Below are 16,580 nucleotides of genomic sequence, written 5' to 3' on the forward strand. Positions count from 1 at the left end.
GAATGAAGCAACAAAGCAAGTAAGCAAATAAAAGCAAGGTGATACCGGATGCCATCAATGGACTTATACCAATCTCACAAACAAAAGCGGATATCGGATACCAATAAATGGATTTACACCAATCTCCTAAAACAAAACAATGATACCGGATGCCAATAAATGGACTTATTCCAATCTCACAAAGCAAAACAAAACAAAAGGGTGGATATCGGATGCCAATCAACTGGACTTATACCAATCTCCAAAGAATCAAGACATGGATGTCAGATGCCAATCTATCTGGACTTATACCAACCTCCAAAGGATGATCATAGGAGTACAAAGGCCAATAACATGGTCTTACAATTGCATCCTCACAAAGCAAACACAACAAAAAGATGGATGTCAGATGCCAATTTATCTGGACTTACTCTAATCTCCAACAGATGATCATGGGAAAACAAATGCCAACAACATGGACTTATAATTGCATCCTCACATACAACAAACAAAATAAAAGCACTAAACAAAGAGGACATGAGTGGCCAATGAAATGGTCTTACACTCAATCCCTTCCAAATCATAGGATCAATAGCCAATGAATGGACTTATAGTTGATTCCTCAATGGGCAAACTCAAACAAGTCACAAAGATATGAAATGATGATCATGCAATAATGAGCAATTAATGATGATAAATGCACAAGGGTATGCAAGCAAACATGTACATATGAATCAAGCAATCAATCAAACAAAGTCATTTAGCACACACTATAACCAAGCAATTAGGCTCAAGCAAGGGTTAGACTTTAAAGTCAACTGGAATGGGGTAAATGGTGCTCTTAACCTTAACATTGAGAGTTAAGGTGAAGCAGATGAAAGGATATGAGGGGTGTGCCTCATGGCTCTTATCCCTGGTCAAGGAGAGCATTGAATATCAGAAGGTGTGGGAGTTCAGAAAGTTGGAACTCTCTCCACAAGTTAATGACTCGATAGATCTTGGGCTTTTACTCACTATGCATCAACACATGTGGTGTGAGCAAGGTGAGTGACACACAGAATAGTAGGAGATGGACTACACATCTCTTCTATCTACCAATTGCCTTATCAAAAGGACTTTTCCTGCTTGGGGACAAAGATAAACAATCACAAACATTGCCTCTTAAGGAGGACTTCAGACAGGTGCCTGGCCAAGTAACAGGCCAGGTCTTCCAGACTACATGAAGAAGAAGATGTTATACCTCAATGCTAATGCTATCAAGCAAAGCAAAAGCAAGTTCACAAAGGAACTATAGCAACTAAGGTACCTGAAATCAATCAAATATAATCAGTATACCAATCACAAAGTCAAAACAGACAAGATAAGAACCAACAGTCAACACAATCAATCACATGTACAAAGCACAAACTCAAATCAAATGAGCTAGAGGCATCCTACAAAACAAATCAAGTTAGTCCATAACAATCAAATAAACCAAACTCAATCAACTTGAATTGATCTCCTTAAAGCAATTGCTTCTTAAACCTGAAAACAAACTCAAACATGAGAAGTAGACCACTAGGACAAGGCCTAGGGTCAAAGGAGGAGAAATAAACCAAAACAGAACATGAAAATTGACCAAAATCAAGATTAGTCAAATAAGAACAAAGTTCAATTGGTCTCATATCAAAACTATGCACCAAAATCATTTCACAAACAAATCATGCCAAAGTAAGCACATTGGAATCACATTGGAGTAAACAGAATGAACACAAGCATATCCAAACCAAAATGGCTCAATAAATTCCAAGAAAAATCATGCTTAAACAGAACACATTCAATGAGCAACAAACCAAAAATAATGGTATTTGGATAAAGGGAAGCAAGTCAATTAAAATCCCTAAGTCAAAGCATGTTCAAACAAGCTCATACAAGGCACTAAATCATGCATCAACTTCAAGCAAACATAAAACAGAAACCAAACATGATAAATGAATGAAACCAAAGCCATGGAAACCTTCAAGATGTCTATAATGCACATGAAAAATTTCAAGTCCATCCAATAAACACCAAGAATTTCACAACTCATATGATATCATGACTCACAAAAGGCTCACAATTGGTCAAACAGAAAATAAATTCTCAAAAAAATAGAAAATGCATTCCAAAATTCCAGGAAAATTCACAAACAAACTTAACATCCATAAGTATCATCATGCAAAAATTCAGATCATTTTGAGTTCATATGGCATGGTAACAAAAAACCACAAATAGGACAAGAAATGGTGTGACACACATTGTCATACCTCCAATGATTAGATCATATCTCACAATCCAGGAAGGCAAAAATCACAAACCATATACCAAAATGTTCATCGAAGTGTCTAGATTACACATGTAAAATTTCAAGAATTTTGGAGCAACCATCATGATTTCACAAATGAAATGGTGAGCTATGTGCAAGAAATGACATGTGAACATAAACCCTAGGCAATTATTTTTTTCAACCGTGCACAAATCTTGAAAAAATATCCATAAAAAAGTAGACATGATGATGAACAATTCACAAAAAATTCCAGGTGATTTGGATTTTTATTTCATGAGTTATGGATTTTTTAATATGATGAAAAATTAAAAATGATGAATGGAATCACATGAACATGATAAGCATAACATGAGGAAAATACACAAAGCCAAAATAGATGGATGCAGGAGGCCGGATTCGAACCGCGTATGAGTTTAAAAGTTGGCGCTCACTTAATGAAACGCACCGTTTCATTAAGTGAGGTGTCACGCGGTGAATGGTGCATGGCTACACAAACACGAAACACATGCAAAGCTAAGGCCAGGCGGATTGAAACGCGATCTGGAAACAAAACCTAATGTTCTTCATCACATTCATCATGTTCATCATCACCAAAATCCAAACTCCACAGAAATGCATAAAAATTATATCACTCGAATCATCTTGCATCACACATCACTAATCTAGCATTGATTTCATCTAATTTTACTCATATCAAAAGGATCGATCAAATTAAGTTTCAACTATCAAACATTCAAATCAACATAACTTCATTAATACTGCATGGTTTTCAAAGATTCAAAGCTCAGTGTTCTTATCATGATGAGATCTACAAGATGCATATCACAATTTTGAGAATCGGAGCAATCGAGTTCTAACCTTAATGATGATGCAGATCTTGATTCGTGCTCCTCAAGGCTTCAATTGTGAAAACAGATGCTCAATGATGCTAAGGAAGATGAATGGGTGCAAGATGTTAGCTCAACAATGCTTGAACACGAGGAAATCGCCAACTGCCATGTGAATGCTCAAGTTTCAACAGCTGCAATTCTTCAAGAATTCTCCAATATTTGCTTCAACAGATCTTCAATACTTCCTGCAGATGATGATTAGCACAAGAACAAGCAAAAGGAATGATGAAATTCGATGAAAAAAAGTTGAAGAAATTTGAGAGAATTTGAGATGAAAAGTGTTTGGATCTGAAATTGTGAATGTGTTGATGCAGAATTCTGTTATGATTAGGGTCTTATACTACCTGTTAATCACACTTGTTAAACATGATTAGCAACAATGCAATGGATTAGTGAAAATGATGGTTTATGCCAAAATGCCAAAATCACCCTTATGCATATGTAACCAATGGAACAGTGCGAAATTCAATTGAAGCAAGTCCAAAATTATGTTTTAAGGCAAATGCAATTGGTTTGGAGTAAAAATTATGCATACTTTTCAAAATCACTTTTTCCCACCAAAATTCAAAATGAAGTCAAGTGAAAAATGCACTTTTTGTGATGATTTTTAATGAAATGTGATGCATGATTATGATAGAGCATGTCAAATGGAGATTGCTCAAAAAAGAATCACATGAATAGGCCTTTTGGTGTGAAAGTTATCCCACTTTGAAGTTCAAAATTTCTTGACAATTATTTGATCATAACTTGCCAACCACACATGAGAAATTGATGTTCTTGGATTTTTTGGAAAGGTGAGAGCAAGATCTTCAACTTTCATGTTGGACAAAATTTGATTTGAAGCTTTCTTGATGATGTAAAGTTGAGGAGAAGACCTTTCCATTTTTGGCAGTTTGAAATTACAAGTCACTTACTATTTTTGGAAACTTTTTGTCTGACCTCAAATCCTTCAAGGTTGATGTTTGACATGTTATATGAGGCTTGTATGGACATGAATGAGACCTCTCAAACCATTTCCCACCATCAAATCCCTGATTTTATGCACAGTTGACCACAATTGACTTTACTAGGGTTTTGGTTGACTGAACAATGCTTTGATGAATTTCAAACCTCTACCACTTGAGATCTTGATTCAAAATGATATCACAAATCATATGAACTCTTTATGAATGATCATGGTGCCCAAATTCTTCAGAATGGCCACCATCTATGGCTCAACGAATGCCTTTGACTGACTTGACCTAATGGTTGCTTCATCTGCAAGTAACAAGGTTAGATGACAATATTTTTGTACTTTTGGGTTAGTAACCAAATGAAAAGCAATGATATACAAATATTGAACATGCTTGGTGATCAAGAACCACACTCACAATGTAACCCACCCACAAGAAAGGAGGCAAGGTGCACAATGATCCTTGAGGCAATGATATGATATGATATGATGCCATGAGGGATCTTAGGGACAAAATTGGGGTCTTACAGGGTGATGCATTGGGCTTTGAATGTGGCAAGCCCCAAATAGAAATAAGCCCAAAGCTTGAAAGTTGGCTTGGAAACAACCAACAAAAATTTGAATATGCATTGCGCGCCTATTCCATGGAAGCTCAGACCGCCGGCGCCAGAGCTCTACCGCGCCGAAAATCGCTTCTGGTGGTGGTGACTACCAGAAATGAAAAGCGGAAACACCTCCATCTTCGTCTCCATCTCCTGAACAAGGATCTACTCTCCAAATTCTCTAATTCTGTCCTAAATCCAATAATGAGACCAAATCCTTAAGAATCCCTAAGAACTTATATCTAACATACTCCTCCATGAACAAGATTCGAATCTCCTCATGATAAGGGTTTGCAATAACATGGTGTAATGTTCATCATAACAACCAAAATGCAATGAAAAAAGGACCTACCTCCGAAGCTAAGAATTGCTCCGGCGAGTGCTGATCGGAGAAGATGAAGACGAAAAATCACTTGTACAAATAGGTGAAGTATTGCCTTTATCTTCCTCTGACTTGCTTGTTTTATGAATCTTCTTCTTCAAAAATACTGTAGTATTGTAAGACCCAAATTTTGACCCTAAGATCCCTCATGGCATCATAACATTGCATTTGCAAAGCCTCAAGGATCATAAGCATCTTGGTTCCCCTTGCCTTTGGGTGGGACCTCTTGTGAGTGGTTTGAGATTACCAAGCATGCTTGAATTGTATATTATTGCTTTTCTCATTTTATTTACTAACCAAAAGCACAAAAATATGTCACTAACATCTTTTGTTTGTAGCTTGAGCAATCACAAGGTCAAGAGCTTCTATGAGATCATTTGTGCAGAGATATGGTCAAGAGAAGATGAAAGCAAGCATGGAAATGGTTCCCAAAGCTCTCATCCATCAAATATGCCTCCCTAGTATCTCAATTCATCATTTTGATCAAAGCAAGTCAAAGGGTTTGAGGTTTTGTTTCTCAAGGAAACCCTAAGTTCATCTGATCACCTACAATGCCTAGCTAGTGAAGCAACCTCATCCCATGGTCAAATACAATCAAGGGAAGTTCTCTAATTCATCATTTCATGCATATTTGAACTTATTTGAGTATCCTCAATTCATCAAGATATGGGTTGTGGACTTGGAAAGTTGATCAGTCAATTCATCTAACTATTTTGAAATGCACTAGGACCTAACTCTTTATGTATTGGTCAAATGGAGATGATCCCAAAATAAAAAATGTTCTTAAGGACAATATGAACAACTTTCATGTTCATCAAAATTTTATTTGAATCTTGGAAGGTCATCTCCCATTCCAAGACATTATAGGTCATTTTGACTGAAACCCTAATTTTAAGTCAACTTCACAAGAGCATAACTCATTCATTTGTTATGATTTTTAGGTGGGATCAAATGCATTGGAAAGCTTAAGATGTCTAATTCAAATGTTATATTGAACAAAATTTCATAATCTCAAAGGAAATACATGTGATAATGCAAAACATTATAGGTCACTTTGGACCAAATGCATTGAAAGGCAAAAAAGTCCAACTTCAAGTGCCCATAACTTATTCATCAAAAATCCAAATGATGCAAAATTTAAGTCCATTTTGATTTTATTGAAAAGATCTACAACTTTGATGTTGGAGGTTTTCCCATTTGGGGCTTGCATCATCAAAACAGAAGGGCATGAAGATGGTTCATTTTGACAAAATTCTCAAAGGCATGTTTTGCACTATGAACTTCATGGCATGTTTTCATAAATTTCCACACTTCAAATGAGTTTTTTTATCAACATAACATTTGTTCCTTATGTCAAGACCTTTCCAACCATTACCCACATGCCTATGTTTCAATTTTCCAAGTGGCATTTTCGAAGAGGGGAAGATTTTGGTGCAATTATGGAAACTTGTTTGAAACTCATTGCACACTCCAAACCAATTGCATGTACATGTCCATTTCAGCTCAATTATACTTCAGCTTGCATTTGGCATTGGATTTGGGCTCTCCATGCGCCTGTACAGGCCCATGCATGAAGGCCTTCAACTTTCATGCACACGAGTATTTCCTTGCCTTGCCTCCAATTCAGCTATAAATAGACATGCTATGCTTCATAATTCTGGAACCTAAAGGCGCCTGATATGCTGCACAACTGAATCCATAGCCATTACCAAAGGAACTAGTTCACATTTCATAAAATTTTCAGATTTGAAATTCAACTGAATTTGGTTGAATCTTTAGATCTAAAGTTCCTAGACCTTCCTCATATGATCCATTGAACTTCTGTTTTGCAAAAGGAAGCAAGGAAAAGAGCTCAAATCTTCACAATCCAAAGGTATGGTTCAACTGGTTTTTGCTTCGAATCTCCTTGTTCCATGATCTATTTGCCTGACCAATGTGTTTTCTGAAGTCCTCACCTGAGAGACAAGCCAGTAGTGGCTTTGATTTTATGTTTTGATGAATTTCAGTTCATGTACCTGGATTTTCCAACTCTGATTTCTCACTCCATAGAAACTTTGAGTATAATCCAAGGTTACATGGGTGATGTACATCACCCCAGCTTTCCAATGATATGAGGATCGCTCATTTTTATTAAGTTTTTAAAACCTGCAAATGTCACCAGAATCTTAATGCTCACCGGAGAAGACGGTGGCTCTGGCCACCGTCCCTTTACCAGATGGATTGTGGACCGTGTGATGGCATCTCCAGATCTAATCTTCACGCTTGGATCTTATGACTTTTTAAAATACCACGTGTTTCTCATTGACTCAAGCCTACCGTGAGCGCGCGCATGTGGAGCGTTTGATCAGCCACGTCAATTAATGAGGCTTGATCAGACGCTCCTGGTTCTTTCTCTTTTTCTAATTTCTGATTTTATTTCTTTTATTTCTTTTATTTTCAAAAATTCATAACTTCTTAATTTTAATTCCAAAAAATATGGGACCAATTGCATTCTTCTCCATTTAAATTCTAGTTTCTAAAAATGATTTTTAATATTTTTTATTTTGTCATTTGATTTTTTTTGTGAATTTTCTCTTTTCTGGTTATTTTTAATTCATTTTAAATAGTTTTTAATATTCAAAAAATACAAAAATATTTTCCTAACCTATTTGAATGATGATGGATCTATGAAAAATATTCTTATTAATTTTTTAATTGATTTGAGATTTATTTGAGATTTTAGTTCAATTAGGTTATTTTTATTCATTTTTAATTGATTAAAAATAGTTTCTGACTTTTAAAAATGCTGAATTTTTTTGTCAAACTTTGTTTGACCTTGTTGAACTTGGGATAAATCACTTGGACCTTTCAAGGTTGATTTGAAGTGATTTTGAAGTTTGACCTTTCTTTATTATTTTAATTCAAGTTTATTTTAAATATTAAAAAATGCCAAAAATATTTTGTTCATTTCTTGACTTCCAATCTTCATCTCACTTCTGTTTTTGATTATTTGACCATGATCCTCAATGTCATTGGTCAACACTTGTTGATTGGTACATTTTATTTCATTTAATGCACTTTATTTTTTTTTTCCTTTTTCCATTATTCATCTTCTTCTTCTTCTTTCTTATTTTTGATCAATGAGTTGAAGGTTGATAAGTTAGCATTGATTAGGGAGGTTTAATCTTCCTTGATTCAAATCTAATTCATCTTGATCAAATGGTCAAGTGAATGGCTTTCCATTAAGGATAGGTTGCTTCCTAAATCATGCAAAAGACTTAAACCAATACAAGATCAATTCTCTTCTTCTTTTTGGCATGGCCAGTTGTTGGAACTTGGTTCACTAATCAAGACTTCTAACTTGTGTTGTTTGCCTACATTATTATTGACCGGCCTCAGATAGTTGTGACTTCTACATAAGTCCAATTACGATTGCTTAACATAGCGCTAAATTTGCCTTATGGCACACTAACTACTAACACTAACTATTAACCATTAACCTTTACTTTTTGCACTTTACTTTTATGTAATTTACTATTCTTGTACATATTATCCATTTGTTTTTTCCTTTGCTCACTTGAGCACATGTTTATGTTAATGCAATTTGCCTTTTGCTCACTTGAGCACATAATTGTGTATATATTTTTGTGCTTGTGTTTTGTTTGATTGTTGTTGACCAAATGCAAAGAATTGGACAAAATGGACTTAGACTTTAGGACCTTCCCTATGCAAATTTGGAGTCAAAGAGCAACTAGGACTCATGCCTTTAGAGTGCTTAAATGTCAAAGAGCAACTAGGCCTCATGCCTTTAGAATGCTTAATATTGAAGATGACTTTGAAAGGACCAACTTCTAAACTCCTCTTGTCCATTCCTCATTTGTTTTTTATAGAACTTTTTTTGATTTGTGTGTTTTGTGCTAGGGATTCTAACATTGAGCCAAATTGAGGAACCATTACCATGAGCTTCCAAGAGAGAGAGATCCAAGATACCTTGGGGAGCTTTTCCAAGAATTCATTGATTGTTGATTGCTTGAGTTTACCATTATTGTGATTGCTTATTCCAAAGGATGGGAGCTACTTGGGTCATCAATATGATCTCAAGAGAGGAACTCCATGTGTGGTTTTGCTTCTTTATCCCTCACCTTTTGTATGCCTAGGACTTTAGCCATTCTTCTTCTTCCCTCCACTCTAACCCAAGCCAAAACTTTTGTGCAAACATTTAACAATTGTTTTCAACATTAGAAACCTAAGCCTTATGCTTTTGATTTTCAAACTTTCCTTTCTTAATACTTATTTTGAATTGAACTTCTAAATCAAATTTGATCATATTTTGTACATACTTTTCATTGGTAAATACCACTCATTCAAATACCTTTTTGTGGTTTCAATGGCCACCTTCTTAATCAAACTTTTCATAACCTTTAGCTATTAGGTTTGAGTTATCCTTGAGGTAGATGTGATACTCACCTATATCCTTAGTGATGGACAATGAGTCTTCCATGCTTATTATAGGGTTAACCCCTCACTAGCATGTTGAAGTTATCCTCACATGGTGGATTTGTGGTTTTGGGTTGAGTTTTCTCCCTTGGATAACAAAAGACCTTAAGGCTTTTGGACCAATCAATTCACCAACTCATTTTTTTTTGAGATTTTTACCCCGAACTACGAGGTTTTGATCCTAATCTTTTTTAAAGATGGTACGTAGGCAATGGGTTTATCCATCCAAACACAAAATGTAAATAAACTTGTATATTCTCTTCTCATCTCTTCAATCATGTTTGCACAGATAAATTTTTCACAAAATTCCAACCTTACAACCAATGTGAAAAGGGCTCCCTAGGAGTACCTAGGATGTTTTGGGTGCCTAACCCCTTCCCATTGTATAACCAACCCCCTTACCCAGATCTCTGACATTTTTACTAGTTTTTGATTCGATAAAACTTTTAGGTTTTTGTTCGCTTTCTAACCATTTCTTTGGATAAATAGAAGTGCGGTGGCGACTCGACTTGTATGGTTTACCTTAGATTTAGTCAATATCTCTAATGGTAACGAATACCCCGCTACAGAAAAGTGGCGACACTGCTGGGGACAAGATTTGCCTAGTGGGTTTTGCCTACTTTTCATATTGTGTTGTATATTGTTTTGTGACATATTTTTGTACAATTTGGGATTACTGTATTGTATGTAATGATTGATTTGCTTGAATATTAACTCCTTGTATGCTTGGTGATCTTCGTGAGATGAGTTCTATACCCAAACTCGAGTGCACTTAGGATAAGAGAATGGCATAGTCTTGTTGACTTGTGTGGAGTTATTCCTTAGCAAGTTGACTTGCAAGTCCATTCACTTGGTGGAGGTCATGTTGGGATCAATAATGTCACACAAGTAGTTGTGGTTAGACATTACTCTTTCCAATATAGACCTTAGAAGCCAAGGACCTCAGTTTACCAAGCCCATCTTGGCCTATTTTTAGGATGTAGTGCGAAAGTCGTTCAAGTGTAAGATTTGATGCGATTGTTACACGATACTACACTCATAAGAGTCTCTCTTGAGAATATTTTTGGAATACGAGTAGTCGTTTCTCCGATAATATCCGAAAGATGGGATGATGACTATGGGAACCTCTTGTAGAACATGTTTGGCAGGTTCAAACCCTAGTACACTCCCTTTGGGTGGTTCTAAACCAAGACTCTGTGCTCGTGACTTGCAACAAACCCTTGATTCATGGTTGATCCGTTCATGTATCCTTAATATCAATGGAACTTGGGTGTTGATAAGGTGTAAACCATAATCCACCAAAATGGATGATTGATATTAAGGAGAGTATGATCCATCCCATGACCTTTGTTTAGTGTGCTTTGCTTGATCCTTGAGTGTGTTTGTTGCATTCATGCACCAATTTGCATCCATATCATCAAAATAATAAGAAAATTTTCAAGGAACTTAAGAGGTCTATTTGCCAATTTCCAGACATGGAAAGACAAAGAAGGAATACAAAGAAGTACAGCTTCAGATAACCAGATTTGAAAGAACTAAGGAATTTGACATCTTATGTATTAGATCCCTTGGGTTTCAAGGCTCGTTTTGGGAAGCTTCTTCCTCTTCTGACTACTCAGGTTGATGAAGGATTGATGAGTGTATTGGTGCAGTTTTATGATCCTTTGTACCATTGCTTCACATTTCTGGATTTTCAGCTTTTTCCTATGCTTGAGGAGTATGCTTACCTTGTGGGCATACCTATTCTAGACCAGTTGCCGTTCAGTGGCTTGGAAAGTATTCCTACTTCTCGAGAGATAGCTGACATGTTGCATATAGATGAATCTCTGGTTGGTGCTCATATGACTACCAAAGGTGGAATTCAAGGTCTCCCTTCTGAGTTCCTCATTACTCAAGCTACTGTATATGGGAAGGCCATGAGTGAGGACGCCTTTGAGGCCATATTTGTACTTCTCATCTATGAGTTAGTGTTATTCCCCAACATCGACAAGTTTGTGGATGTGAACGCTATTAGGATTTTCTCTACTCTTAATCCCATTCCGACTCTGTTGGGTGACACTTATTTTTCTTTGCATATGAGGAATGCAAAGGGTGGTGGTGCCATTGTGTGCTGTTTGCCTCTGTTGTATAAGTGGTTTATTTCTCACTTACCACAGACGGTCGCCTTCAAGGAAAATAAAGGATGTCTATGGTGGTCCACGAGACTGATGTCTCTCACTAATGATGATATCTCTTGGTACAACCGTGTGTATGATGGTGTGCAGATTATTGACTCTTGTGGTGAATTCTCCAATGTACCTCTTCTTGCTACATGTGGTGGGATTAACTACAATCCTATTTTGGCACATCGTCAGCTTGGGTTCCCCCTAAAGGATAAACCCAATAACATTCTGTTAGAGGGTGTGTTCTTTCAGGAGGGTAAAGATCCCCAAGGCTTGAAGGGCAGGATGGTCCACGCTTGGCGCAAGATTCATAGGAAAGGAAGGAATGAGTTGGGTCCTAAGAATTGTGTCGCTTTGGAGCCTTACACTGCTTGGGTTAGGAAGAGAGCTTCCGAGTATCTCATGCCTTACGAGTATCCGAGACCTACACCTTTGGTTATGGCTGGGCCTTCAACCCTCCCTGACCAAGGAGTAGAGGAGTTGAGAGACGAAGACCGTTCACGTGCTTGGATTCGTGAACGAGAAGAGTTGCTTCAGTAGATTAAGGAGAAGGATGCTTTGATTGAGTTTCTTATGCATCAGGTTATTGATGATCCTAATGATGCATTGACTTCTCTACTTCCTCAGTCTTCTAAGTTTTGGAAGAGGAAGTACGATCGACTCGCCAAAGAGAAGGCAAATATGGAGGCAGCCTATGAGGAGGAGGTTAAGAGGCTTTGCGCATCTTATCTTCCTGTATCCCGAGCTTTGGATGATTGTTTTTAGGGATCCATAGGATGATTATTTTCCTTTTTTTTCTTGTATTTGGTTACCAATGCTGTACTCCTTTGGTGTGAAAATATATTTTCCAGATATTATTGATAAGATGTTTCCATATGTGATAAAAATGTAATATTTCCAAAATTTGCAAGTAGAGTTCTAAAGTTCCCCTGAAATAAAAAACAAATCATATGCACAAGCATTGCATGCATCATGTGCATAAGCAGGTTTTGCTCCAGACTTCTTGTCCTATGGTCTAACTCTGTGTTCTTCATTTATTTTGAAGACAAGCTGACTCACCGGTACTACACCAGAGCCAACTCTTCAAGATTGATGGATCATTTGGAACAAGAGAACAACGAGCTGAAGGAAGAGGTAGCCAGATTGACTGCCCTGATGGAATCATTCTTGGCTGCTCAGAGCCAGTCTTCTCCAGCACCCTCAACTCCTCCCCAGAGGACGGTCATTTCTGAGGTCGTAACCTCTACTGTGCCTGCTGCGACAACTCATTTTGCACCATCTATGCCAGCCGGATTCCCTTGGGGAATGCCCGCCAACTTTATGCCAGAGGGTTTTGCTCCAACTCTTGCTTCTTTGCCGGCATCTAGCCCGGTCATGTCCGTGCCACCTCCCGTCGTGCACACTTTACCAAGGGTTGAAGATACCATCTATCATTCTGAGCCATCTGAGGTCCCAGACGTTTATGAGAAGATGGACGACATGAAGGACCAATTTCTTGAGCTTCGCAAGGAACTGAAGACTTTAAAGGGGAAAGACCTCTTTGGTAAGAGTGCTGCTGAGTTGTGCCTTGTGCCCAACGTGAAAATCCCTATTAAATTCAAAGTGCCTGACTTTGAGAAGTATAAGGGAAACACATGTCCTCTCAGCCATCTTGTGATATATGCTCGCAAGATGTCGACGCAAACTGATAATGATCAACTGCTTATCCACTATTTCCAGGACAGTCTGTCCGGTGCCGCTCTCCGGTAGTACATGGGTTTGGAGAGTTCGAACATCCGTTCTTTCAACGACCTTGGTGAGGCTTTCGTCAAGAAATATAAATACAATGTAGATATGGCTCCTGACAGGGACCAATTGAGGGCGATGTCCCAGAAAGAGAAAGAGACATTCAAAGAATACGCCCAGAGGTGGCGCGAATTGGCAGCTCAGATAGTGCCACCCTTAGAGGAGAAAGAGATGACCAAGATCTTCTTGAAGACCTTGAGCTCGTTCTATTACGAGAGAATGATAGCCAGTGCTCCCTCAGACTTCACCGAGATGGTGAATATGGGGATGAGATTGGAAGAGGGGGTCCGAGAAGGACGCTTAACTCGAGAGGAAGGCTCTTCAGCAAAGAGATATGGAAACTTTGCAAAGAAGAAGGAGGGAGAGGCACACGCTGTGTCTTCCCATGTAAAAAGAAGACCCTCTGTGAAGAGGAAGATTGATCGCCCTGTCCATAATCAGCATCAGGTGGCTCATATAGCACCTGCTTTCAGGGAAGCTCAACATTATCAACAACCGCAAACTCAGCAATATCAGCAACAACAACAACGTCCACAACAGCAGGCCTACCAGCCTCGAAATAACAACAACAATGCCAACACCAGCTACGAGAGGAAGAGGGTCACCTTTGATCCAATTCCGATGACTTATGCTGAACTCTATCCATCGCTGATTGATAGAAAGTTAATCACTCCGCGAGACCCTCCCGCTGTACCTGCTAACCCTCAGTGGTGGTATAAGCCTGAGCTTCATTGTGTGTATCATTCCGGTGCTCCCGGACACGATGTGGAGAATTGTTATCCCTTGAAGACCAAGGTGCAAGACCTTGTGAGAAGCGGGATTTTGTTTTTCGAGGACGTAGGTCCGAATGTGAAGAAGAACCCATTGCCCGAGCATGGGAAGTCCGTTAATATGGTCCAGGGCTGTCCTGGCAAGTACAAAGTTAAATATGTCAGTCATATCCGGCAATCACTGGTTGAGTTGCATCGCTTGCTGTGTGACTATAGCCATTATGAGCATGACCATGATAGATGCAGAGACTGTTCTGTCAATCAGAGAGGATGTCGCCAGGTGCGCAGAGATGTTGGACGAAAGAGTCATTGAGATCCTTCAGAACAGAAATGTTGACGAAGATGCTCCCAAAGTCAATGTAATTTCTCCAGTATTCCGGATACCTGAGCCTGTTGTCATCAAGTATGATGGTAGCAAGCAGAAGGTTTCTCCATCTCTGACTATCAAGCCAGCCGGACCTATACCGTATTCCTCTGAGAAGGCGGTTCCTTATCGCTACAATGCTGTAGCAGTGGAGAATGGGAAAGAGGTGTCCTTGCCCTCCTCATCTGTTGTAAACATTGCTGACGTCAGTGGTTTGACCCGCAGCGGTCGTGTATTTTCAGCTCCGGTGAAGCCTTAAGTTGATGCTCGAGGAAGTATCGATACTGATTTTGTTGAACGCCCGATGGGGAATGCTGTGAGCATTCCAAATCCGGCACTTGTTGCTAAGCCCTCCTCTACGTTGAGAAATCCTGCTTCTGTTGGCCCGAGTGGCAATACGAAAGAAGATTGTGATGAGATGCTGAGGCTCATCAAAAGAAGCGAGTACAACGTTGTAGACCAGCTTCTACAAACGCCATCCAAAATATCTGTGTTATCACTACTATTGAATTCAGAACCACACCGAGAGGCTCTGCAAAAGATGTTGGATGTGGCGTACGTAGATCACGATGTCAAGCTAGAGCAGTTTGATAGCATTGTTGCAAATATCACCGCTTGTAACAATTTGAGTTTTTGTGACTCTGATCTCCCCGAGGAGGGAAGAGACCACAACTTGGCATTACATATATCTATGAGCTGCAAAGATGACACCATGTCCAATGTGTTGGTGGACACCGGGTCATCATTGAATGTATTTCCGAAAACCACTCTCGCGAAATTGTCATATCAGGGGCCTCCCATGAGGCAGAGTGGGGTAGTTGTGAAGGCTTTTGATGGGTCTCGCAAAACTGTGATTGGTGAGGTTGATCTCCCAGTCAAAATCGGACCAAGTAATTTCCAGATTACCTTCCAGGTTATGGACATTCACCCATCATATAACTGTCTCTTAGGCAGACCATGGATTCACGAGGTTGGCGCCGTGACATCCACCCTACACCAGAAACTGAAATTTTTAAAGAATAAGAAGCTGGTGGTGGTAGGGGGAGAAAAGGCTCTCCAGGTTAGCCATTTGTCTTCCTTCTCATATATAGATGTTGAGGATGAAGTTGGAACTCCCTTCCAAGATTTATCTATTGCTGAGCCTGTTGAGAAGAAAACTCCTTCATTTGCTTCCTACAAAGATGCGAAGTCGGCCATTGAGCATGGCATAACTGCTGGATTGGGGAAAATGATCAAGTTAGAAGACAACAATGTCGCAACCTGAAAAATACAGTGTGCGAAAAAACAATCGGCGAAAGAAAATGACAAAAGAGTCGCCACCGTGCGTTATTTATCCCAAAGGAGGGAAAGGAAACGCTCGAAGTAAACCTGAAAAGAGGAAAGGAAAAGACAAGGTCTCGCAACCAAATCTTGGGTTCGGGAGTCGGTTATGCGAAGGGAAGGTATTAGCACCCCTACGCATCCGTAGTACTCTACGGGATCCACTTTTGTAGTTCTCGTCTAAAGGGTGTGAGTTTATGTTGTGCTGTTTACTAAAAAAAGGGTTAAATGAAAATGACTCGCGCGGATGTCGCATCCACTGCATACGTATCTCATCTGAATATGAGAATCAGAGTCTTCGTAGCTCGGCTGACCTATGGGTTTGGGGGATGTGTGCTCGCTAAGACATCACATCTTATGCATACGTATCTCATCTGGAATGAGAATCAGAGCAAGCCGTAGTTCGGCTAACTACGGGGTTAAGGATTATGTTTTGGGGGCGGACGATGTTACTACGTAATCTACCAGATGCTCGACCTTTGGAGACTTACTCGCCTGTAGTAGAAGGAGTTAACGTGTTTTTAGGAGAAGAAAAATCAATGAAGGGTTAGGGTTTGGGATGCTCATGCAAAAAGGCAGTCCTTGACGAAAGA

This window comes from Lathyrus oleraceus, chromosome 1 (genome assembly GCF_024323335.1).
Source record: "Lathyrus oleraceus cultivar Zhongwan6 chromosome 1, CAAS_Psat_ZW6_1.0, whole genome shotgun sequence".
Taxonomy (NCBI): Eukaryota; Viridiplantae; Streptophyta; class Magnoliopsida; order Fabales; family Fabaceae; genus Lathyrus; species Lathyrus oleraceus.